This window comes from Falco naumanni, chromosome 11 (assembly GCF_017639655.2).
Source record: "Falco naumanni isolate bFalNau1 chromosome 11, bFalNau1.pat, whole genome shotgun sequence".
Taxonomy (NCBI): Eukaryota; Metazoa; Chordata; class Aves; order Falconiformes; family Falconidae; genus Falco; species Falco naumanni.
In genome coordinates, this window is record NC_054064.1 from 18460088 (window position 1) to 18486441 (window position 26354).

At 44.4% G+C, this 26354-nt stretch overlaps 1 long non-coding RNA gene across 2 annotated transcripts; it reads right to left on the minus strand.

The window, feature by feature from the left end:
* Window positions 1-1199: 1199 nt before the first annotated feature.
* On the minus strand, window positions 1200-25974 carry LOC121095917. 2 transcript variants are annotated; one of them, XR_005830241.1, is made up of 10 exons: window positions 25790-25974; window positions 18602-18703; window positions 17836-17924; window positions 17479-17754; window positions 13365-13564; window positions 8888-8929; window positions 6142-7707; window positions 4312-4459; window positions 2630-2749; window positions 1200-1736 (listed from the first exon to the last, which is right to left on the minus strand). It is a non-coding gene; the product is annotated as an uncharacterized LOC121095917 (long non-coding RNA). The 2 variants fall into 2 exon arrangements; XR_005830242.1 differs by lacking the exon at window positions 6142-7707.
* Between the last annotated feature and the right edge of the window lie 380 nt (window positions 25975-26354).

Genomic DNA, 26354 nt, shown 5'->3' on the forward strand with positions numbered 1-26354 from the left:
AGCATAAACAAATATTTCTCTCATCAAATTTGCACATGCCTCAGTGATATTTAGCTTAATAACTGTGCAAAGAAGGAACAGTACTGATGAAGTACAGAACAACATTCTGCAGGAAAACTGCTAACGCTTTCCATTTCAGCCATATGTCCTCACTATGGGTTCAGGCTCTTTGGCAAACTAGAGAACATCTGTTTTAGGTACTTCCAGCTCAGTTTTTCTGTGATTCACCTTTGATGCCACATTACCAATATGAAACACTATGGACCACCTGAAACCTTCCTGGCACAGTGCTACAGGCACTCATTTTGGATTCCCAGAGGTCAAACTATGGTTTTCCTCAAATAAAACAATTTGGTGAGTTGCTGTATTTCTACATCGTATCATCCTTTCTGTAAAGACTTCCTACAGCAGAGTTTGGGATTAGAAACTAGGTCCTTAAACTCCCATTTCTATGCCTTTGCCAGAAAACCATGGTTTCTCTTGATTTCTGTAAACAAAAAAAACCCCGAACAGTTGACCAAGACTTGGAGGCTTCTGCCTCCAGGACTTCCAGAGAAGAGGCCCACTGAGTTTGTAAGCTAGCAGCTGGGAGCTGCAAGAGTCTCAAGGATATAGGATACTTCTCTGACACTGGTCCACTCTGTGCAGAAGCAAATCATTTTACCCTCAGATCTTTGCCTTTTTGTTTTTCTGGGCCAAGGCTGTCTCTTAATTTATGTTGGTGCTGCATCCTCCAGCACAATGGGGGTTTGATGGCTCCATGTGCTGCTGGAGTATGGCTTTCTCTGTCTCTTTTGTTCTAACCAACCATTTGGAGATGGAGGGAGAGTTCTACCTCTTCCCATTACATTTCTATGGAAAGAAAAAAAATTTTAAAAGCCCCAACAGGCATAATTTCTTGACATATTTGTACACACCCATTTTGCTAAGGGATGTGTTGTGCATCTACTGTGAATTGCTGAAAATGTAAGGTAGCTATGAAACAGAATATTCTTGTGTTTACCAAGAACCACTAGCCCTTTGCCTTTAACAGAAGATCTGTAGCCTAAAGAGGCAGCTTTAAGACCTCTCCTGACTCAGTTGCAATCAAGATACCATCTACTTAAATAAGCATCTGTACTCCCAGTGATTTTAGGAGATGAATTACTGATCTTATTACCATAGTAAATACCCTCGAGGCAATGCACAGGCCAACAGAATATTGCTTTCTGCTGGTACAGTACCCATTTCCAGAAGAACTCTAGGAATATTTCTAGCCATATGGTAATAATAAAAGATTTGCTTAGTCTGTATTTGCCAGAAAGTCCCATTTCCAGAAGTGGCTTTTAAATCTTTGACACTGTTCATGGGAAACAGCTTGTCAGCTATGAAAATATTCCTACCAGCTCCTGTATATCAGCCTTACCGGTGGGGTAAAAAGACTTGCAGGTGGCATAGCTCAGTACCAAGCAGAGAAAGTTTTCAGCTGATTTGATAACTGGCAGAGTAACGTTACCTGGATCGGCAAAGGCTGTTCTTGCCTGCCAGCAGCAGTGCAGCCTGTGGTGACCTTTGAGGACAGGCCCCTTTCCTCACACAGCAATGCATTCAAGCAGGCAGCAGAAGCCAGAGAAGGGTAGGGAGTGACGGCATGTGGGAGACTTCCAGCTCAAGCATACTCCATTCGTTTATCACTGAGCCATCATCTGGTCAACAGGAAAAGTTGATAAAACTGTTGCCTCCGGGGCTCCGTTCTCCTTGGGAATAACAAAAAGTGAAGCTGGTTAAGGTCAGTGCACAGGAGGCCCTATTGAAGGTGGGAGCAGGTTGGCCATGAATTACTGAGCATCATCTGGCATCACAGATAAGCAGAATGGGTAAGAGACTAGGCAGGCTTTACAATAAGGGATGGATTTAATTAACAATTGCACAGAGGGAGCAGACCGTAGCATTTTGGCACGAGGACATCCTACATCTGACAGTTACTTAAAGAGACAGGGAGCACCCTATTATAAAAAAATATATTACTCCTCAATGTATTTTAAAAATTACATGAGAAACAATAACATATTATATTACTTGTTCTCTCCAGAGCTGCCTGGTTACACCGGCACTGAGCAGCACAGGCTCTCTGCAGATATTCTGCACCGGGGCCTATTTAAAAACATTGGTCCAAACTTGGTTACAAAAGTACAACTCTGCTGAAGTCAGGGGGCTGTACAGATGTAACTAAAGGCAGATGTTGATCCATATTAACTAAACTATTAAATACATCAATCTTACCCAACCATCTGACACCTTGTCCCATTTCCCCATATTTTATTTCTCAAAAGTTTATTCAAATTCAGCCAGCTGACAATTTGCAAGCTTCTGGGTAATCCCTGTTTTGTAATTTCTTGCTTGCTGCTTGGGTTTGCTTCCCCCACCCCCACCCTCTTAAAGTTATTATTTCAATGTTAAGTGAATCTCTTAATAATTTTGAAAGTCAAAGATGATCATCATTGCACAGTTCTAGCTGTTGCTCTCTTCAGTCTGAAAAAACAACAGCAACAAAACACCCAAGGAAAGAAGCTGAAATAAACTAGTTCAATTCTTATTTCTTTTCACATATGTGTTAGCAAAACAATTAATTAATTCACTAGCTCCTTACCTCATGGGTCTGTGTTCAAAGAAGAGCAGACAAGTGACTTTGATGACCCCAGCCTCAGTCCCAGCAGATGCTTAACTACATCCCACATATCAGTGCAGCTTCAGTGGATGGACCCTCCTCCTGGGGAGCCAAGCATGGGACACACCATTGCTAAAACAGGCATATATGGAAAATAGAAAAGTATATCCCTGAACACACCTGCCCAAGTAAATAATCTCTGCTCTTCATTCCTCTGAGTAAAGCACTGCCCAGTCACTGGAAACAATCAATGAGGGGGGAAAATTAGGTACTAATCAATCTATAGGAAAAAGGTTTCACAGTTCAGAGCTTCCCTACTAGTAATGCTCTGATTTTCTATGTTATTACACTAGCTTTGAGATCACACAATACAACTGACTTCGGGCATTTTCATTGATAACAAACAAGACTCACCACTGTACTGTTGTCCTTTTCTAAACACATCTGTTTACTAGAGCCCATCCCGTAGAAGTAAATTGCGTTTTCGGAATCATATTTAAAAATCAGAGCTGTAAATTGTACTCTTAAAAAAAAAAAAAGCCCATAGAAAAAGTGTGACCTGAATGCATAAGAATTTTTTGAATGAATAGAGCCCTTAATATTTAGTTTTGCCTAATGAAGTAAGGCATGAATGTAAAAGGATTACTATTCCCGTAACGTTCAATTCACACACACAAAGTGTAATTCATGGAACCTGGCTCTAATTTTTTTCATATAAATAATTAATGCTGCATTTAAAGCATGTTAAAATGTTTTATTTCTTAATCAGCTAATTTGACTGAGAAACAAAGATGCCTTTATTTTCATTTTCTTTGACTAGAGTTACTGTAGTAAAAGGTCCCCTCTAGCTTTGGCCTTCACTCTCTAGTTTGCTGCTGCCAATTAGTTTTCTAAAGTCACTATTTTACAAAATGTTTCTCACTTTTTAAAAAATGTAATTGAATGTCTGTACATCACAGAGTTTCTTGTGTTCAGACACGGGGTGTTAAACATTCTTTGGGTTGACTTGGGTCAGCTTTAAAAAATCTCAGACACTGAAACTTGAGAAGCAGTCGTGTGCTATAGTGTTTTCTCCACATCCTGTTAAGTATTAAGTGGTTATTTAAAATAGAGTGGTTATACTCAGCAACTGACTTAAAGTGCTCGATATAGTTTACAAGACGATTAATTAAATGAGAGCATTGCATTTGATGCACATGTATTTCCATAATCATTCACATTGGCCTATAGTTGCCCTTTAATTTTCATACTAATTAAAGTAACACATTGAACTGCAAATTGTAAATGGCTGCATTTCTCAGTAGATGTTAACACTGATGTAAGCTGAATGGCAAATAAAAAACCCCAAGAATTAAGCAGAGTGTTTTTTGACTCTGATCCATTCAAGTTTCTCTACTTATTCCATTACTGGACCATGTCCATATTTTAACAAGACTACATTTTTTTCTGTGTTTTCAGCCCCATATTTTTCTGAGGTACAATATGCTTATTTTTTTGTATTGTGGTGTCTGGTTAGTTGGTTTCCATCTGATACAATAGAGCAGTTATACAGGGTTCACAGTTACAGATTAGTTTTTTTAAGTGGTGGTGGGACTGAGGTTTGTAATCTGATGGGCAGAATGAAAGAAAACCAAAATGTGCAGCTATTTCACCAGTAGTTTTACCTCTTAATTACATCTGACCCATTGTCCTCCTTGATTCTTGTTCAAATCTTGACATGGCTGACGTGGAACCCGAAACACAAACTGGAGGGCTGTACTTTCAGGTTGCATCAAGGAAGGGGGAAGTTACTCCCTAGAACATTTACTGGGACTTGGAAAAAAGAAGAAGCAGATAAGAACAATTATCCTGTGGCTCACACAGCTGCTGGCATTTCAACTTGGCACACGCTCTGATGGGGACCACTGCATCTACCTCAAGCAGTCTCTAGCATGTAATGGACATATGGTAATTGCTATTGAATAAGAAGTAACCTTGGACTATAGGCATATGAAAAACACCTTTAAAAAAAAAAAATCCTTGACAAAAAAAACCTCTGTCAGGGCCAACAGCTCAAAAATTAACAACTAATCACTCCTTTCAATGTGTCCTCCATCTAATTGCTTCCATGATGAGGTGAGGGTTTTTTTTTTCCTTTCAGAAATGAGCATTATAAAAGATTTCTTTTTAATTTAAAATGAAAAATTCCTCCACTCCCAGGTGACCTATCCAAAAGAAATAATAATAAGCACTCGATTGCTCAGAGAGCATCAGCTCTCACACATATTACAAGGCTGAGCGTTCATGCTCTCTTACACCCCCCACCCCGCTCCCTTCCCACAGCGTGTCCTATCTCCAGATCCTAACTTGGCTCGGTCCAAGATGTTATTTGTTAAAATTAACTTTCAGATCAGGCTGGAGTCAGTGTACTTGGCAAGGAGGAGAGGAACCAAGACTGCAAGGGAGGGAACAGCTTCGGGAGGCAGAGAGAGAAGCTGCAGCCTGAGCAGGGGTTTTTGGGAAGGGGAGTGGGCCACAGCAGCACTGCAGCAGGACACAGCCCCAAAGCCTGGTTTGCTCCCAAGTTTGTCAAAGTTGCCTTGAGTGCTTCCCCTACATCTGCCCTCAGTCCCCTGGGCTGCAGCCAGGCAGGGCTAAGTCCCTGCTCCCGCTTTGGTGGGGGCACCCCAACGTGACTGTTCCCATTATATGCTTTATTCTAGCAAAAGTCTTCTGAAGTTCAGTCATGGCAATGCTGAACAGCCACACATTGCAAAATGAATGGAGTCACGCTGAGGGAAGACTGATGGACTATGGTAATAATGCAAGACCCTTTTTTCCCCTCATAAACCAAATTTCCCTTACATTTCTGGAAGATTAAATTAGATTTAGGGAGGTTTTGAGTGAGGTACTGGAAAAAAGATTCTAAATGCAAGGCTGGTTTTTACCTGACCTTAACTACTACATCAGCTACCACTGCTCCAGTACATTTATATATGGAAATGTATACGCACTTCAGCTTAATTACCTAAGGTCTCCACAAAAGAAAGCCTTTAAAATGTTTTAATTGCAAATTTAGTCTTTCCAAGAACTACACAACAGTGGTATTACCCATTGACTAATTAACCATATATTTGAGCAAAAAAAAAAAAAAAAATAACTCTCAGCTACATGGACACAGTCCTTCTTGCCTTAAGTAGATGATGCATGTAAACATGCACATACAGAATTAAGTAGTAATTTGAGTTTGCTGGATTTTGTTTTTCCTTTGAGACTGGTTGCTGTAACATTAGACTTATTTTCAAGTTTACCCTCAAACCCTGTTGTAAAAAAGGGGTTATAAAGGAAAAAAAAAATCCTAAAAATAAAAAGCTCTTGAAGCTTTCTGACTCCCTTGACACAAAAGGACTTGGTGCTTGCTATATTTCCAAGTGGGAGGTCCAGCTGACTCTTCCACTTGGACACAAATCTCTCCTCCCCCTCTTTTGCTCTCCTAACTTTCTTTTTGCACTCACCTACTAAATACAACATGGACTTTCTCTTTCTCTGCTGTAGCCTGCAGAGATTGTCTCAGATGGAATTTGGCTGGTGAGGCAGTCAGGCAATTTCAGTTGCTGACAGGGCAGTTTGCTTTGCAGAGTTCCAGGCTGGCGCTACAGCCCCAGTGGGACCACGGAGCAACCTGGAATAAAAGTAGGGCCGAAGAGTGCTGTTTCAGCTCAGCAGGGTGCTGGGCATCCAGGAAGGGTGTTTACACAAAAGCCAAGGGCCTGGGAAGTCTTTCACCTTTCTAAAATCAAACCGTTTTTACACAGATTCATGACAGCTGGTTATGATGAGCAAATTACAACTAATTTCAAAGCCACTCTTGGGCACAATTGTCAGGCTTTCATTCAGGAAACTCTCTAAACAAGCACTTAACTTTAAGCAGGTGCCTAAATCCCATTGAACACAGTAGGATTTATACACCTGTTTTAGTGCTTTCCTGGGCAGGGATGGCCCTCAGCAAGTGGTATGCCACATCCCAGGAGTCCCAAAGTCCAGGTGGCTTATTCTTATCCAGGTTTAATTGCCACTGCCCAGCCAGAACTGGGATCACACCACCACTAACCAGATTTTTATTTTAATGCACATCCTGCTGTACTGCAAACCTACTGCAGCCCTGCAGGCAGCATTCCTGCTAACGAGCTGCAGCACAGAAATCTGAGCATGAGAGCCATCTAAGAAGGTTCAGTCACAAACTGCCACTGTGGATAGCAATGCTGTTTCAATCCACGAATAGCACATTAGAACCGTTCCTTGAAGTTGCAGCTGGGGCTTTTTTTTCCTTTTTTATTTTTCTGAAGACTGTCATCACGGTCCTGGCACAGCTGGGATAGCATCAGGAGCCCTAGCACCAGAACTCCTCTCCTACTGCAGAAGCAGAAAGTGGAGAGGGTGCACATTTGTGGTAATCTCCCTTTTACAAGATACAGATGAGCCTTCTCAGTGGCAAAATTAGCATGCTGAGAAAAGCTCTTCTCACCCTAGACCAGCAACCTGCAGAGCTGGTGGGGGGAGAAGGGAAAGAAGAGGTTAGCAATATGATAAATAGGGTGAAGTACTTTTTTTGAGCATTAACACTGACCTAGGCAAGACACAGAGTTGAAAAGTAGCAAGCATTTTCAATGAAAACCCCTCCATGTTTCATAAACTTCCACTCATTCTTGTTACTTAATTGGAAAGCAAACCCATAGTTTTTATTTCTCTTCTTCTTTCTGTGCTGGCAAGACGAGAATGGGAAAGGAAACAGAGAAAGAAAGGGTCATGACTAAGCTTTCTAAGGTCTTTCTTTTTGATACTTTTGATACTTTGGTTATTTTTTCATTCTTTTTCAGTTATTTTTCATTACTTATTTTCACTTAAATAAAAGGTTTCAAAAAAGCATTTGTTTTGGTTAAAACCAAAATAAATCTTATCTATCATGGAGGGGGGAAAAAACCAACTGGCTTTAAGGAAGACAACCTCTTGTATCAGTGTGCTTATGTATTAAAGAGGGCATGTGAGTCAAAAATGCACAGCTGGACCAGCATAGGTCAGATCTGTGGGAAAAAAAAAAAGAATTTTTAACAATCTTTCAGCCCTCTCTTTATTAGACCTTAATTAAATCAATGGGTCAAAGCAACAGAGGGAAAAAAATGGTTCAGCTAGGGGACACTAATCAACTCCTTTCAGTGGATATCTCTTAAGCAAGAACTAAGCTTTAAACCAACATCTGCCTCAAGTAACACATAGATATTATTCCTTAAGAAAAAAGTATTTGCAGGACTACTTTTTCTTGAAAACAAAAAACTATTTATAAAAGAAAATATTGCTAATAATCACAAAGTAAGTCAGTGAGCATGCTTGAATGAGGACAACCAGTCAAAACTTTTGGGTTTTGGTTGAACACCATCCTTACATGTTGTGAATTTGACAGAACCCAGTGCTGAAGTGAGTACCATCTCTTGAGCCCGTTGGTGGTGTTGGATTCAGATGATGACACAGCTGTGCTGACCATTAGACTTGTGAGTAGTATTTTAACCATTTACCTAGATTAATCAAAAGTCTGGATTTGCTTTTTTTTGTCCCCACAGATTTTGGCTAGAAAGCTGAACACTCCCTAAGATCCCACCATTATGCATGACAGAAAGGACAAATTCAGTTACATCAATGCAACCTCAGTAGCATCAGGGAAGTTGAAAGGCTTCCTCCCTGTGACAAAAGGTGACACTTGAAGCACAGCAGACAACATGACTGAGAGTGAGTGCTGGCAATACTTAGCAAGAGTCTGGCCCCAAAACTAGCATGTAACTCCTCTGCAAGGGTTGTATTGCAAACACAGACAGTACAGAGAGAACATACTGAAAGAAAATGGTTAAGATGAGAATCCCACCTTGGAGACACCAATGATTACTTGTGAGGATATTCAAACAGAAAACCACCATCCTTGTTCTTCACAGGATACATACAGCAAGCTTGCCCTGCAGGAGCCAAGCCAAGCAGGGAGGCTGAGCTGGCATGCAGCGTGGTTGTGTGCCTTTGTCCCAGCATGAGCCCAGGGGAAGGAAACATAACTCAGAGCTGGAGTTTTCTCCCCTGCACACTCCTGGCCGTGGGAGAAGTCAACTTCCCCTGTGCCTGGGTCATGGCTGGGGACAAGGAGCACCTCCCTGGTTCTTGTCCCTTTGCTAGGTTTTGTGCAGATCAGGGTCATTTTGAATATATTTGTCTGATTCTTACCCTAAATGCAGACCCAGGATCCAGGAAGCTCCTGTTACAGCCCTACAAAAGAAAAGACAGATTTATTGCCTTCTTGATCTATGCTGCATAAAGAGACAATCTTACGTCTTAAAGATGAAATAGTAGATTTTAACTAAAGCATAACAATCAGCAATGAAAAAAGTCTGATTCCCAATATTTATCTATTAAATAACATATAATACCTCAGATTAGCTTACAATTGAAAACCTGCTGGTTCAGGTACTGTTAGTCATGGCTGGTTCTGTAACATTACTAAGGGAACTACTCTCTCTCTCTTACCTGAAGAGCATTTGGAGCAGCATTACATGAGACATTTAGCCAAAGAAAGCAGTGGTCTTTCCAACCCCTCAAATGACTCTGTGCAGTTTTCATGACAGGATGCATCCAGGAAATATCACCAAGTTGCCATACAATATCCCTGCCTTATTATAATAATAATAATAATTTGTCTCTACTGCTTAAACCACTGTTGCATAAGAAAGTTAATATTTCCAGGGCACTGGGTGGGATACTTTTCTGGAAAACATGCTCTCAACAGGAAACCCAAACACAGTGCTAGAGAGTTATCTTAAGTAGATTTAAATAATTAAATCCAAAATTCTCAAACCACTTGCTGTTTTAAATTTATTTCTTTAATAACAAGCTGTTTCAGCAACACACTGGATTAGGGTTTCATTTATTCAAAATTTAAGGTCTGTCCCACTCTGAGTGTTATTTTAAGTATTTAGGGGAAATTTTGTGCTTGTGAAAACGAAGAGATTGTTGCATTATAAATTCATTTCCTCTGTTATTGCACAGGCCATGCACAGTGCAGCTGTGAAAGCGCCATAAGAGCCCCAGCAGTGTCCTCAAGCTCAACCTAGACGGGCGAGCCTTTGTTTTTGCACAAAGAGGAGCTGGCCCTTTCTTAGGTCTTCAGCTACAAGTACTTCCTAAACAGCGATGCCAACACCACTTAGTCATGCCAAACAAAGAGGGGGCGTTTAATGACAGCGATGACTGTCCGCTGGGGAGGCAGCCCAGGTGCCAACAGACATTTTTGTGCAGGACTTCCAAGCAGGGTTGAGCCCGGTGCCTGCAGCACTGCACCAAGTGGCGTAAGCAGCTCCTCCAGCAGGTGTTACCTCATAAGGAAGGCCTTAGCGGCGCTTGCCATCCGCACAAGCTATTTTACAAACAAGCGAGTTTCTTATACGTTCTTCATCACCTCCAGGCATTCATATTCTTTTTAAGTACAGGAACATTAATTAGATTTTGACCACAGACCCCAGATTTGACTTACCCTGACAGGGTTTCCATTAGTGTAATCTGTAGGGGAATTCACTGTTTTAACATCTGTGCGCCTAAGGCCTATCTCACATTTACTGCCGTAGCCTGAAAAGCCTCCCTTGTACGGCTGTGTGTTTCTTCATGCTCCCAATTTCACAGAAGTCATTTCAGCACCAAACAGTAATTAGCAAAGGGATGGGCCTCGGCTGACATGAATGCAATTTATTGTTTTCCACAAGGCCCTGAACCGAGCAAACAAAGAACACAGTCTTGCTGTCTGGCATTTTATTAACTTGTATTGTGCGACATACCTTACTGATGGGAGATCTCCGAGTAAATGCAGCCACTAGTATGCAGTAACATGTGTGCTTTTGAAGAATATTAATTTCGGTTCAATTAGGCAAGTTTTGCGGGACCTCAGCCTCTAAAATAGGACAGCCACTTTTATAATTATCTTCTGTATTAACTTTATCACCACCCGACTTTTTACATAAATGCAACCTTTCATCTTTAAAATGCCACCACTTCTTCAATTTTGGCAACCGTACAGCATTGCTAATTATTTGCTCATTATGTGTGGTTAACTGATGAATCATTAATAAATGAATGAATGGCTAATATATTTTTATGGTAATTGGAGATATAACTGATTGCAGACTTCCTTTGCTTCTCAAAACTGCCCTGAATGAGCAGTAGCTGCTTAATTGTTTACAGATGATATTTATGCCACTGACAAGCTCTTCCCATCACTGTGGTTTATCAGAGGTGAGCCCTCCCTGTGCCAGTCGCCGTGGGCATGGAGGGGTGATGCTCTCCCTTCCCTGCAGCCTTGGAGCAGACAGGCATGTGCGCACGTTTCAGGCGGGCTTCCCACCAGCTCCCCATGATGGCTGGGAGCAGAAGTACTGACACCATTGCATTTATTGTTGGCATTTCCAAGTAATACCATACCATGACATGGAAATGATACCTTTCTGCAAGTCTTCTCCTGCAGCCTGGGTGTCTGCAGTGAGTACCACCGATAGGGCAGAGAAATCAGGCTCCGGTGACATTTTGTTTTAACTCCATACTGTGCATTACAGTAAATGGCTTACATAACCTCTTGCTGCCAGTGCGCAGTTAATGAATTCAGAGATAATTGCTGGGTTGATTTCTTCCTTTCTTTCTTTCTTTTTTTTTTTTTTTTAATAACCTATCTTTCCATAAATCATTCTTAGGGTATACAGTTCCAAAACACAGCATTTAAATCTGCTTGACAATTCAAATCAAAAAGACATGACAGTAAGATGGCCAAACAAGGCTCCTTTAGCTATGAACATACGTCCTGAAGATCAAGTTAAAAATGCAAAGGAGATTACCAGTTCTTAATTATAATTATTTAACCAGGTGGGTAGTTTCTCTAATGAACATTTCTATGAAAACAGAATAACTAATGATGGTCTTAAAGAAGTCTTTGTCTTCCCATGTACTAATGATCACATTTATAAATATGCAGGAAGGCCCCCATGTACATTGCTAATGATAAGTAATTAAGCACCAGGCGTCAAAAGCTATAGAAAAGGGTCAGGGTAATGCAAGAGAAAATTAAAAATGCAATAAAATAAGTTGTGGAGCAAGATTAAATTTCTGGCTTCTGCAGGCCTGGCTACAAAGAAATCTTTTCCCCCTTCAGTATAAACCAGGGCTGCTGTGGGGTATCAAAACAAAATCTTCTAAGCACTTTCATTAGATTTTACTTGCCTCTGTGCTTGTACTCATATTAAAAACAAGTGAACCACCAGCCATTTAAAACAGACGCTATATTCAGTAAAGCTGCAGTTTCTCTCAATGTTTATGAGAAATCACTGTGGTTGAGATTATGACTATCACTAACCTCCTCAGCAGCATTTCAAAACTTCTGATGAAAGAAAACAGGGACGCATTAAAATTGAAACCTGATTTTGTTATTATTTTTTTTATTCCGGAGGTCCGTGCATGAAGGGCCTGTGATTTGATCCCTGGCAGGGTCCCCACCAAGGAGACTCAGACCCGAGACGCGCAGAGGGCTGGCTGGAACCCACAGCTTTACTTCAGCCACTGAACCCACACCACAAACCATCACGAAGCATTAAAGGCACTGCTCAAATTATAAAGAAACAGGTTGTCTTTGGTAGCAAAGACGTGTTTGTCTCTCTAAATGTAAAGCTGTTAAAATCAGGTAATGCTGACACTCCCCTGGGAGTTTGGCAGAGCCGGAGAGCAGCGGTCCCTGTGCTGCTGCTGCCTGCCGCCGTGCCTGGCAGCCACGGGCCCTCGCCACAGCTAGTCCCCCTGCACCCGAACCCAGCTGCTGCTGCAGTTCAGGGCCCCAACAAGATGACAGTCTGGGTCTAAAGGAAATAGCGTACTATTGTTATTTCTCACTGAAAGTAGAATTCAACATGGTTTTTAAAATCATGGTGAGGAAACAGTAAAGAGTAGAGGGAGGGAGAGGCGGAGCGAGAGGGACACAAACAAGTGCTGTCCCTTTGCTGTGCACCTTACAAAATGGTGCCTCTGTAGCTGCTGCAGCCTGGCCGTGTCACAGGCCCACGGCCTCCCTCAGCATGCTCCCCCACGGGCAGCAACTCCACAAGATTTCTTGGCCTGATCTCAAATTTAACCAATTGGTTAGTTTAAAACACACACAGACCTCATTTTTAGAGCTTGTGGACACTGGCATTAATTGCAAGTAATGCTGTGGCATTTCTTTCAGGTAAAACAAGTGACTCCCTGGCAATTCCATCCTTCCAGGACTTCGTTTTGAAAATAATATTTGACTTCCAAGCTGACCTTTCATTGCCTCACACTGGGTATTTCTAGCACTGCCTTTAGCCCAGCCACGGCTAAGGCTCTCGCACGAAGCACCACAACCAGCAGAGTGTGCAAGCCCTTGCCGGGCAGCGCCATGCGCACTGAGGAGTCAGCTTGGTTTTCGCTTTTATGGGCTATGCAGGCCAGCCTGCCTGTTCGAGCTGTTTCATTTTGCCTGCAGCCAAAAATCAAATAACCTGAAATAAAGCCTTGACGGTGAGCCACCGCGGTACAAGCGAGCGCGCTTGGCCCTGAGAGCGGAGCGCGTGCCGCTGAGGCGCGGCACACGGCCAAGCTGCACCTGGGGCTGAGGCCCAAACCCACCCTCCGCCGGCACCCACCCCTGGCAAAATACCTGAAGGGACATCCCTGAAGAGGACATCCTCGGGGAGTTCATGATCTCCCGCTGATGTCATCTTATTCCCTTGGGACGATGAGCCCGTGCAGGCCCCAGGCGGCCCCAGATGAGGGACAGCCTGCACAGCCACAGTCCTGCTGCCACGGCCGGGGCCTGCAGGGAGGCGGGACGAGTGTCTGCGTTGCTGCTTGCAACCGCTAAAATACAAGAAGGATAGGAAAAGCAGGTATTGAATTACAGTTATCTTCAATTAAAAAAATGTTTATCTTTGAAAATACATATCTGTTACTGACAAGCTCTGAAAACCACTGCTCCAAGCCTGTCAGTAAAACCAAATGTTAAATGGAAAATATTTGCCAGGATTTAAAATTAGACCTACACATTACTTACAGATGTTTCAATGAAAAACACTTGAAACTCAACCACATAGAGTAATAAACCCCACAATGGTGTATTTTTTTTATACTTCAAGTTAATTTTTATTATATAAGTAGCCATACGAAGAAGCCATTGCATACTGCTTAAATTAAATGTGGAGGAATGAAATCAGCAGTATCCCTTTACAGCATATGGTCCAGCAAATCAAATTATAAAGCTTTCCACATCTCATTAACTGCAATGAGTACAGTGAGATTTCTAATAAGTCACTTCTTTTTCATGTGAGAGGTGAGCAGTGACTTATTGTAAGTATTCTCACAGGATGACCCTTGTGCTGAAATTAAGAACTAATCTAAAATGGGAAAGGTCATTTGGTCAAGTCTGATCATAACATTTCCTCGTTATTGTTTTAGTTGGCATTGAAGCACATGCTTTCCCGGTGCACCAGCTGAAAAATGCCTTTGATAATTTCACTGACAGCGAGTAACCCACACACTGCCATTTAATGAGTTTGGGCTGGATTAGCTGACAATAAAGAATACAGTATAAATGCTTTTATAGAATGGATTTTTCAGCAGGAAAATTTCATACAGGCGTACTTAACTAATTTATTTGCATTTACCACTGAGATGTCAGTCCAAGTACTGCTCTGGTGCAAACTTCTGGTCCCCAATTAGACAGCAGCCTCCCAGATTTCAGCCTCCCCTTGAAGGGAACCTGCTCCCTGCTCCCCACTCATGGCCCACCTGTAGCTGTGGCTTTGGTTGCAGCAGGCACGCCAGGGAGATAACTGCATTGAAACTCTCACTTCCTCCTCTGCACAGAAAATCAAATCATTGTACAATTGCTCATCATGTGGCTTTGCTTTATGTGGATTCCTGATTTAGTGGCAAATCTGGTCCAGGAACTGAGGCATTCCTGGCTCCCCATCCCGGGCTCAAATCTCTAACCTGAATCCAATCTCCTTCCGCCATCAGCCTGAAATTGTTTGCTATAGGATATGTTGACCATAAAAATACGGCACAGTGCACAATGAGAGAAACATCTCAAGACAGTGGAAAAGAGAAAGCTCAGCCAGGCCAGCTGAAACACTTGGGAGGAAAATCAACAGGGCTGTTTTTAGCAATTACAAAGTTGTTGGCTGATCTGATGTAGCTGGGCAGGAAATTCCATAGTGTTTGGAAACCATTGACAAAAATGTTCTGGCACTTGTATTCTCCATTTTGTACTTCAAGAAGAGTTAATGCACTGTGCCCAAGAAATTCAGCATGTGAAGGAAAATGGGAGAAAGCTTTTCAAATAAATATGGAGAAGCATAGACTTCCACAGTAGAAGAAAAGTACTGCGACTTACTTGAAACCTCCTGACACAGCACTCTAATGACTGGGCAGTAGCGGGAACGTGATTGTTCCCGCCAGGACGTTTCACTTGGTTATTAACCTAATGGAAAATTCTGGAGGACTTGTAAACCAATCCTCAAAGGATGGATTTCTTATTTGGTCTAAAAACACTGCCTTACTTTCGTGCAGCCACTACTGAGAAGTCTGAAACCAAGCTACTGTTTAGGTTAATTTAATTCCCCCTTAATGTTCATTAAATACTAAGTTGTTATTTTAGGGCACGTCAAGATGAGTTGCTAGAGCTAATTTTTGGAAAAAGCAGTGTTTGAGTGCAAAACGCAGCATGCAGGGCATGTTCATGTCATTTCCTTTCAGCTATTTTAAGCAGCTAGCATCAAACCTGTTCAGAAGTCCTGAGGTCCTCAGGCCCATTAGTGGGGACCGGCAGGCACCTGTGCCCACCCCAGGCCCTGGGAAGAGGGGGACATGGGCTCAAAGCACCTCCATCAGATGGCAGGCAGCCATGGGCTTGGTCTGAGCAGAGGCTGAGCCCTGGCAATCAGTGGCAGCAAGAAAGAGAATAGAAGGAAAGGGAGGACGGGCACCATGAGTCTCTGGTTCCACTGACCCACAGCCACCCCTGTGGGGCACCAGCTCCACTGTCAGCTTGTGCTTCCCACCTCCCCTCTGCAACAGCTAAGCCTGCTTTCACCCTGCTTTCCAAAACATTCGGTGGGTTGGGTGGTGTTCTTTTTAAGTTGCATCTGAAAATTCAGCGGGTGGGCAAACCTTAAAAACATGAGTTGGAATGGTGACACTCAGCCTGCAGAATGCCTGAAATAACAATTTTTTTTGGCAGACATGGACAACTCTCACATCTCACTAGAATTAACTTTTGACCTCCAGACCTCAGAGAGTTGGAGTTTCAAAAAATGCAGCTTTGCATGATGCGCACTGAACTACTGCAGTTCTCATGTGCATACAATCTGGCAACTATGTATGCAAAAGTTTAAATTAATTAAGGCCAGAACAGACAATGTACTTTAAAACAACCTGAGTTGTTTTGCAGCAGTTAAGCTGAATGCATCAAATAAAAGCTCTGGCTCTTCCATTGTGCAAGGATTATGTTGTTCAGAGTACAGTCCTTCCACACTCCCAGTAATATGCCTTTAGCATCTGCTGAAGATCCTGCAGAAGGGCAGCATGTGATGGCACAGTTGCAGGGCCTCCAGTGAAAAAGGATCTCATTTAAGAAGGCATTTGCCCCTCTCCACCGAATTCATCTGATGCTCTTGATTGCGCCTTGTTACTACATTTATCTAACTACATATTGACATTCTGGGCATATGGGAAAAAACTGGAAAAAGCCAAAGTGATGATATACTTGAACACAGCACCCTGCAGCTGTTCTGGAGGGACTGATTTCCAATACACAGGGAGTCCTTAGTGAACTTGTAGCTCCTACTTTGACAGCTTGGCCAGCTCGGTCTGCGTGAAGGTTCAGGGTGTATGGCGTGGGCATGAGGTCACCCTCCCAGGCTCATCAGAGCCACAACTGAGCAAAGCTATTGCTTTCCAAACACCAAATGTAGGCAATTGCTATTAGCATTTCCATGCATGTTTTACTTTAAATAGTTGCTGGTTGCTCATCCTTCCCGTAGCTGAAAATTACCTACATACCTAAATGCATACAGTTGTTATGTGCTTGCATACATTTGTTTTAAAATAGCTTATGCATATATAACACAGACACAAAAGTTCTCCGATGCTTGTTCCTGGAGGGGTAATAACACAGAAATATTTAAGATGATTCAACAGTGGACGGCTCAGCAGATGTCTCCAGCATGGTGCAAGACATTAACGTCTGCTGACTCATCATCGGAGTTAATTCCTGCCTGGCTCATGTTCCCGTCATCTCAGCAGCAATTTAGTACTTGGTGAATTTTCTCTCATCAGGAGTAAATGTTATCACAGACTTGTGATTATGTGCTATTTGAAACTGGTAGAGCTAAAGCCATGTGTGATAATAAAAGGTAATTGTTTACCTTTGAAGTTGATATCTACGGCCTTCGCTGCACTCTGCAGGAAATTGGGCCAGTCCAGGACTGCTTGGGCAGCCGGACTGTGTCTGACACCCCTTGCCAGGGTGTGAAAATGAGGTGGGTGCACGTGCAGAAGTTGAAACAAGCTAGCGGCACTTTTATAGACTTGTTTTCCCCTACTGAGTGAAGCTGAACACAATAAAAAATTCAGCAAGGAAAGAGTTCCCCTTCTATTTAATGTAATGACATTGCTGGCTAGCGTGGAGTAATCGAATTTTCTGCCGGTGGGAAGATGAGTGATACAATACCATCTACAGCTATGCAATATCATCTACGTACCCATAATCATACCTGAGCATAGATGCAAGTGTCACAGTCATGACGGAAGGTACAGGAGTGTGTCAGCATCAGGGTGCCCAGTGGCTTAAGCCCTCAGCCAGCAGCACTGCTGTCTTTGTGGGGTCCTGCCACACTTTGGATGCGAGTGGTATCCAAACACCTGAGGCTGCAGTTTCCCATGTGTACAGCCACCATGTCCTGGGACACAGCACAGCCATCATCACCTCCACATCTGGGACAGGTCACTCCAGCATCCCCACAGCCAATGTGTGCCAGCTGATGGACGCCCTGCAGGAGACGGCATTCTGGGTGCTCCGAGGGCAATTTTTCTTTCAGTAGGCAGAAGCTGGGGTGCAGTTTCATACCGACCTTAGGAAGCAGAGCCATCAGTGTCCAAACCTGGCTTTCCAGCAACCAGCCTGGACACAGGCAGCCACTCTCCAGCTACCATGAATTCCCTAATTTAAGAAACAGGAAAGGTGTAAATCAGAATACCAGTTGAAGGGATTTAGTGTTTGCAACATACGCCATTAACATGACGTTAGCTTTCACAACTAATTTTCAGCAGATTATTACTATTCCTAACAGAAATGGCCAGGGAGATGAGAGTTCTCAACATTTTTGCCTGCTTTTCCTTATTCTGCCTTATCCTCCCAAACAATCCACACTGGAATTCATAAATAAAGACATATGCACATTTGGAGAGTGTTCACATCAATTATCCCACTTTTTTTTTTTGGAGCTGGGAAGAAGGTATATTGCCTAAACGCTAATGCCTATGGATCTTTAATATTAATGTGATGCTCAAGAGATAATTACTTCTCATGAACTGGAATAAGTCTGGCCAAAAAGGTTGAACACATCCAAAATTCAGCTGATTTCAGCGCAGCTAATTCTGGTTGAGGTTTTTTTTCTCCCCCCCTGGACACACTGCCAGATGTAATAGAAATAAGCCCCATTGAAACTGGCTGAGGATACGTATCATATTCTGATTGGTAACAGATTTGCAGATTATTGGAGAGGGGAGGAGAATTTACTAAAAAACAAAAGTCAGTTAAAATACCATTATGGTTCAGGCATAACCCCCCGTGAAATAAGAGTCTTTCCCAGGGAGGATCCTCAGATGGAAACATACCTCCTGCCCTGGCACAGGATCCCAGAAAGAAGCGAGAGGAAACCGTCTACTGTAACCCTGCCCATGGCTGAATGCAAGAAAACTCTGGCGCCAATGGGACTTCTGGAAAAAGAAGAAAAGATTAGGTTTGGATTGAACTAAAACCTAGGATCGTCAGACCTGTGGCAGTGTGCTTTGTGGGTAATCTATAGGGAACGGCAAGGTTCAAAGCCAGAGTGAATAAAAGCTGCCTCTATCACTTTACAGAGGGAGAAGCATCTCGGTCTTTTGCATCAAGGCATGGGAAGGGGATAGCCCTTGCGTGCCTGCCCTGCAAAGCAACATTGAGCCCAGCTGCCATGAGCACGGTGAGTTAATTTCTGCAGCGTGGAAAACAGCGCCTCACTGTGCGACTGCTTTCCAGAAAGCTGCCCAAAGCAGGGTTGGGAAGTGAGGAAAGGAGCTCCTGGGCGGCCCAGCTCTGCCCTGGCTCCTCCATCCTGCTGCGGATGAATCATGTACGGAGCCGGAAAGGAAATAAATGCAAACACATGGTAGTCAAAATGGCTTTCATAGAAAAGAAAACATCGGGCTGAAGCTGCTATAGGTGTGCAGCACAGCGTCGGTCCCGTGTGGGATGGGCATCTCTCAGTGCGCAGCTTTGCGCAGCCGTCTGCCCTGGCACGGGGAGTTATGAACATTTCCTGACTTGCTAAAGCTGTTTGACAAGGTCAGGCTAAATACCTAATTTCTTCATAGCTGAGTTTAAAATGTTTAATTTACATGGTCCTGTTTGACATGAGAAAGGCTGGAAGAGGGAAAAAGAGGCAGTAGAGCAACGGAAAAAGACAGCAACCCTGGATACAACAGGAGTGAAGGGAGGTAAGAGGAAAAATCTAGCTGGAAAGAATATGGCTGTCTACTTCTAGCATTAAATGCACATATACACTTAAACATATAGGTTACAAATTCAAATCTGGAAACATCATATACTTAACCCATGCCACTTTTATTTCACTTCCTCATATGAGGACTGTTTAACGTTTTCTAATTGCACTTCCATACCCTCAGCTTTCCATAGCACCTCCCTGCAAAGGAAGGTGGTAGCTGTGAGGTTAACTGTGGTGTAACAGAACCCTGCAGCATGACCCCCATTTCCTTTGCTTTGGAAGAAGGCTTTCAGCCAGGCGTGGTCTTGCTTCTCCTCAAGAAGTACCCCTGCAGCTGCTTTTGCTGAGCTTTCTGCTCTGATGGAAAGCACCCATAGAACATGCCCATAATACTTATTTTGGCGGTCTGACAGCATCTTCCCCATGAACTAAAGGGGAAATACAACTATATTTTCAAGAAAAGCTCTCAAAATTTGATGGAACAATGGGCAAAACAAAATTTACTCTCCTGGCAGACCTTCTGTACTCCCCCTCTGAAACAATGTGACCTTTTACAAACTGTGCCGGTACTGCAGCTTCCTAAAAAGTCATAATGGTTTTTCTCTAAGCATGGTCAACATAATGATTTTCACCACACTCTTCCATCAGTGCAGCCTGGAGCTTGCTATGTGTTCTTGGGCCTTGCTCCTTTTACTATCTGGGCAGACCTTTCCATAACAAAAGAAGATGCCCCATTTTAATAACACAATGTGTCTTTCCAAAGTCAAAGAAAATACTCATGATTAAGGATACTCACAGAGCAGGGCCATGACTTTTTAAATGGCTGAGTGATAAAATATTTCAACCATTAATATTAGCACTTCAAAACTGAGAGGAATTCAGTAGTTATTCCCACAAATACTTTTCATATGTATAGCATGGATCTCAGGTTCTTATTTTGTGATGAACATACTCATACATCTCAAGTGTAAAGGTGTAAGAGAACAGCCAGCCACGGTGTGTTTTGTTAGCATTGAGGCAAGATGCTCTGCTCAGCTTTTGCATAACAATTCAGCCATGATTTTAAGTATTCAATTCTACTTGTATGACTTCTTAAAATTCCCTGCAATATAATTATACTGATGGGAATGCAGAAAGATAATTGCTTTTAGAGAAAAGTTTCTCTTTTGTTTCACATTCATCTGGCTTCCATAAATAGAACAGGAGACCTTGAACAGCAGCAATATGCATCCATGTGTCTCTAGCTATTTATTTACAAAGCTAGACCTTGACAAATGTAATTTGTTCAATAAAATTAAAAAGGATGCACAATAATTCATTTAGACAAAAAGGCTTGAAAAGGAACGTCACTGGGAGCGTGCCTCATCACTGGAAGTGATCAGCTGATTCTTGAAGAACTGGCAGGTGCTCTCCTTTTGGAAAGCAGCAGTGAGGTAGCACTTAGGAGAGGAGAAAAGTGAACTAAGAATCAGAGCAATTCTTTATTCAGGCAATAATTATACAAATTAGATCCATGAAAGCCAGAGAATGACTATGCCTTGAACCCTGTCTGTGTGCATAGAACAATGGAGAAATTAATAATTAAATCTATTACATATGCTCATAACTCAGCACAAAAGATACTTCACCAGCTCAAACAATTCTGCATTTTCATTTGAATAAAGCTTTCACACATTTTTTTCTCATTATATATGTATTATATTTTAAATTTAACAGCTTATTTTGTTGCCTTTATGTCTTGAATTAATAAGGCCACACTTTAATGCACTAATGTTGAATAGCATTAGCATGCTTTACAGTCATTACTTGGAGGGAGGAGGAAAATCCCTAGTTTCCCAGTGGTGAAATCAATTTGCCCATAACTTCCTGTCTCTCATAACCTCTGCTAGCATAGCTTGAAACTTTGTGCTGCTTTTCTTACCAAAAGACTTGTTCATACGTTCTGGCTGCGGACAGGAAAGGATCTGAAGGTAATGCTGTTCTGTTAAGTTTGCACGAACAGTTCAAGAACAGACTGAAATCTTTTCAGCCAGTTAAAGCAATTAGCAGCCAGATGCACCGACCTGATGCTATTTCCCTTGCAAGAAACAATTTAGCTTCAGAAACACAGACAGCTCAGTGAGTTCTGACCCAAAATCATTTTTCTTTGGCTGGGTGGGGGGATGCAGGCACCTGTGGGGCTGGTGGGGGTGTGGAGGAGGGCAGGGGCTGGACAACCAGCCAACTTTATCCCTTCCCAGCTGGGGAGAAGGACCGGCTGCAGCATCCGAACGCCGAGGGTGGAGGGAAGAGTAGACAGGGAAGAAAAAACACTGAAAGACTTCAGATGTAAAAATTACTGAGAGTTCCTCCCAAGTCCTGCTTCCTAGATGGAGGCTGACTCCAGGCCCTCGCAGCCTGCAGCCCACGCAGGCCCTCCGAAAGCTGCCAAGTCAAATAACGCTAATTGCATTACAGATTGCGAGCAGAATTCGCTGTTCTTTTCAACTAAACTGAAGACTTTCCATTTCCATTTTGTTTGGGGAATTCAAGTGGTGTGCATATTCCTGCTGCCGGCCAGGATATGGGGTTAGAAAAGGGGTGGCAATTTCTCACTCAGAGACCAAAAGAAGATCTGCAAACTTGAGAAACCAGAGAGGGTAATGGAAGGAGCACGCTACAGACTGACAGCTGTGGCAACAGCTGCCTTGGTGGAGGCTCACTGCCCCTCACACGTGTTGGGTAGTACAGCCTGATGGGGGTGGCTGGACCCCAGCCCAGCATGGTGAGCAGGGATGCTTCTGCAGCTCGCCCACGGCAGGTGCCTGCAAAGCTTCGGCTCCCTGACATGGGGCACCCACATCTGTGCTCCCTGCCTCCCCACGGGAGGCACTGGTGGGGACAGCCTGCAAGGGTCACTGAGCCACCACACAGCCCTCGCCCACCCCCCAAAAATAGGAAGCCAGGGAGCAGTGCTGAGGCTGCTCCCCGGGCACTGGTGGGGGAAACACCCCACCTCAGGGGGCACAGCCGTGGCTAGTGGTGCTTCCTGTAACGGCACGCAGAGGAGTGATTTTCAGCTGTTGTCAGCATCGTGGCACAAAATCCACTCCCATTCCCCAATACCTCTTGGAGAAAATGCTAAAAGGTTTAAAAACTTCAGTAGGAAAGCCAGATGCCCACATTTAACTTAGAAACTTTACATCATCCTATTATTTCCTCCGTAATCTATAACACAAGAACACACGTGTATGTGCCGTCTCTTTTTGCTTAGTTGCACATGTCACATTCAAAATCCTTAACAGTACCCAGTTTTGAAGTACTTTGCAATTATTAGGATGGCTCCTGTTATCTGGCAGCTCCAAGGAGAAATGAACTCCGATTTTTGGAGTGAACAGAAATTCTGACAAGCCCTCCCATCCTTCATTCGATATGGGAAGGCTCTAGTCTTTTTGAAAAGCTCTTCAGGACTGCTAACCTCACTCCATCAGCTGCAATGTAATATACATTTCGCACTGCAGCATCCCTTTCATCGGCGTTTCAGCTGAATGGAGATGTTATACTGTCACGCTTATTTAAGCAGAAGGGTTATCACTGTTCCTTCATACAATACTGTATAGCTCAAAGGTGCAATAAGAACCCAAGAACTATGCCAAAAAGGTTTGGGAACATAAACAACGTCAATTTGCTCCTTTAAGTATCATCATGACAAATTTACCGGGCGGCTGGTGAGATAAAATGCAGCACTTTAAATATCTAAACTAATCAATAGAGAGAACCGAGCGTGCAATCCATTTTCTGAGAAGGGCAACCTTTTAAGGTTAATTCTTCATTCATATAAATACAATGCAAGGGTCATTATTTAACTTAAAGCAGCCCTTCATTATGGTATAATAATTAGGCTCAGTTTAGCACTAAAATTAGCCACCAAAGAAGCCACCTTGCTTCAAATAAGGGCTAAGCCCGGGAAAGAAAAACCAAAGGCCCTATTGATCCCGGAGGGAGCTCCCGCCCCCCCCGCTGCGCGCACCGCGCACCCCCGTGGCCGCGGCGGGGCGGCGGGCGGGGCCGGGCGGGCGGGGCGGGGGCGGCCGCGCCGCGCCGCTCCTCGGGCACCATCTAGTGACGGCGGGCGGCTCCGCAGCGGCGGCCCCCAGGCCCCGGCCCCGCTAACCCGCGGCGGTTCCGCCCCCGCCGTTGCCGTACCGGAGCCCCGAAAGGAAACGAAGCGGTTACGGTCAGGGCGCCCGCTCCCTTACCGCGTCGGTGGGCGCTCGGTAGCCAGCGGCGGGCAGGGGCAGGGGCGAGGGGCGGGCGCGGTGTTCGCCCCGCCGAGCTCGCCCGGCCCCGCCGCTCCTCCGCCAGCTGCTCGGGGGCCGATGCAGGCTGAACTCCGCGGCTCAGGGCTTATCTTTCGCCAGGCTCAGCTCTGAGCGCCATCAGATCAAAGATCGGGCCCTTTGGCAACGGCGAGAGTGATCTCCGCGATTACCGGTCATGTCACTGTCCCTGGACAATTGCCGCCTCCTAACAAGGGGAGGGGGGCGGGCGAGCAGCCTGCACGCCACCCCCGGCGCAGGCGGCACCCCGGGTGCCCCCCCCCGCCCCCGCCGGGGGTCCTGGCGCTGCCCCTGCCCTTGGCCAGCCGCGGGGGACCCGGCAAAGCTCGGGTGGGAGCGGGCCGGGTCCCCCTGGGCCGCCACGCTCCCGCGGCTCTCCGGCAGCACTTAGTTGTTGGCCAGATCACTCGTATGTTAGTGCCAACACAAAAAATTTCCTGTGTGCCCTTGGGGATGCCGCTGGATCTTGCCGTGCCTCCATTTTCCTCTATAAAACAGAGCTAAGTACTTCTTTTTTTAAAACTATATAACAGCACTGTAAAAATCCAGTCGTTATCCAGTGCTGTTTCCATTATCCTCATCTTTGAATATCCCTCCTTTTCTAACACATTACCTGTCCCCTGATGGGCCCAACTGCTACTCAATCCCCGTTCACATATTGCGCAGAGAAAAAAACCCCCAAATTTCTGTGATTAAACAAACAAAGAAGCTTTTCACAAATCTTTCCCTGGAACGTTCTCCACTGTGTCCTAAATGGCACTGGGGAGCACTGGCATCACTGTTTGCCGAGGTACAGCACCCAGATGGGGACAAATACAAGCCATCTGCCAAGCCCTGGGACAGACGGAGCCCCCCCCCCCCCCCAGCCGCTGGCCTGCCACACCGTCGGTATTCATGCACATTCAGCTTCACAAGGAAAAGGATTAGCAGCGTGCCTGGTCAAAGCAGAGGAGATGATAGCAGGAGTTTAAAACGGCTTTCCCGTGGCCATGCAGGAAATCTGCAGCAAGATGAAGGGTATGACCAGAGACTTGTGACTGTGGCTCACACTGGGAGCAGCAAGGGGCCACCCCTCCAGCAGTGCCGGAAAGACACACGCACACGCTGCCGAGATAGGCATACGGAGCAAGCCTAACGCCTTTCCTCGGCATAACCTATCAGCAATGTGGTTGCAACTGGCCTAAAAGGTGAATTAAGTGAACTCCCTCTTAGCATTTGCATTGGATTTCTTTGCTTTTGACTTTCTCATAAGCAGAGCATTACTTAAATCTAGTGAACTCAACTTTAAAAAGAAAATAAATTCTTGTATCTATTTATTAGGGGACACACGGACACACACACACTAAACAGGTCTTTTGCCTTCCATGAGAGTTGCCTGCAACACGCAGCCATGGAAAGTCTGTCCCTGTGTGTGCTGAGCACTGGCAGCGGCCAGCAGCAGTTCCGGGCAGAAACTGATTCCACTGAGTTTCCGAAGGTAAGTGCATTAGGACAGATCTCTGCCTGAGGAGACCAAGACGTCACAGCAAACACAGGAGACACATGACATCTTCGACAGGGAGGCCAAAGGAGGTGGCAGAGCCATGGGGCACTGCTGGGCTGGCAGGGAGAGGATTGCTTGGGCGGGGGCAATAGCAGCCTGCTCCTGGTGAGCACCACAGATATATCTATGTCTGTGCCCCAGACATAAAAATGGAAAAAGCTTCTTTTGAAAGGGTGGGGTGGGTGTTAAAGAGATGTAGAAATGCCTGGGTTCAAACAAAGTTTTATAGGAAGGTGGGAGTGCACTCAGCCTGTAAAACAGCCGAACGGTAGTGGCGGGCCACCACGTGATATGCTGCCTGGGCAAAGGGATCTCATGGTAGTGTATAATCAGGATATGCTGCAAGTTTTATGAGAGGGATACCGCTGTCAACAGCTGATTGAATAGCTTTCCACGTAAGCAGCAAGTGATGGACCTTGCCAGGGATCAGCAAGGGGAAAGAGAGACAGCTGTTTACCTTGACATGTTTCTTCCACACAAGCCAAACTTAATTGCACACGTCAAAAGGAAAAGGCAACGCATGGCTTTTGTCCGCTCCCGATAAGGATCAGATAGGGCTCTTCCTGTCTTCTCCAGCAGCCCTTCCTCCAGCATAGCATGCAGAGGAGGAAGAAAATACAGCTTTGAAGGTCAGGTAATGGCCTAATTAAAGCAGAATTCCAACTCCAACGCTTGTGGCCCTGCCCTCTTAAAGCACAGTGCTGGGTCAGGCTGTCAGTTGTGGTTTAGTGCACTGGTGCTGTTAGCACACCCCTAGTAATATGCTCTTTGGCTTCACGTGGGTCAATTGACATGCAGGTTTCTAAATAATTGCAGCAAGCACTGAGACACGTGTTAATCTTAAAGCAGTTACTGCCCTGCGAAGGGCACCTACCCACAGCCCCCCTGGAGATGGGCAGAGCTGTCAGAGGCTGAGAACAAGTCTCCCCTTCAAAAAACAAACCGCAGTGTGGGTGCTCAGAGACAGGGAGGACAGTACAATGGCCTTTGCAGCAATGGTTGGGCAGAGGTTAAATGTGTTG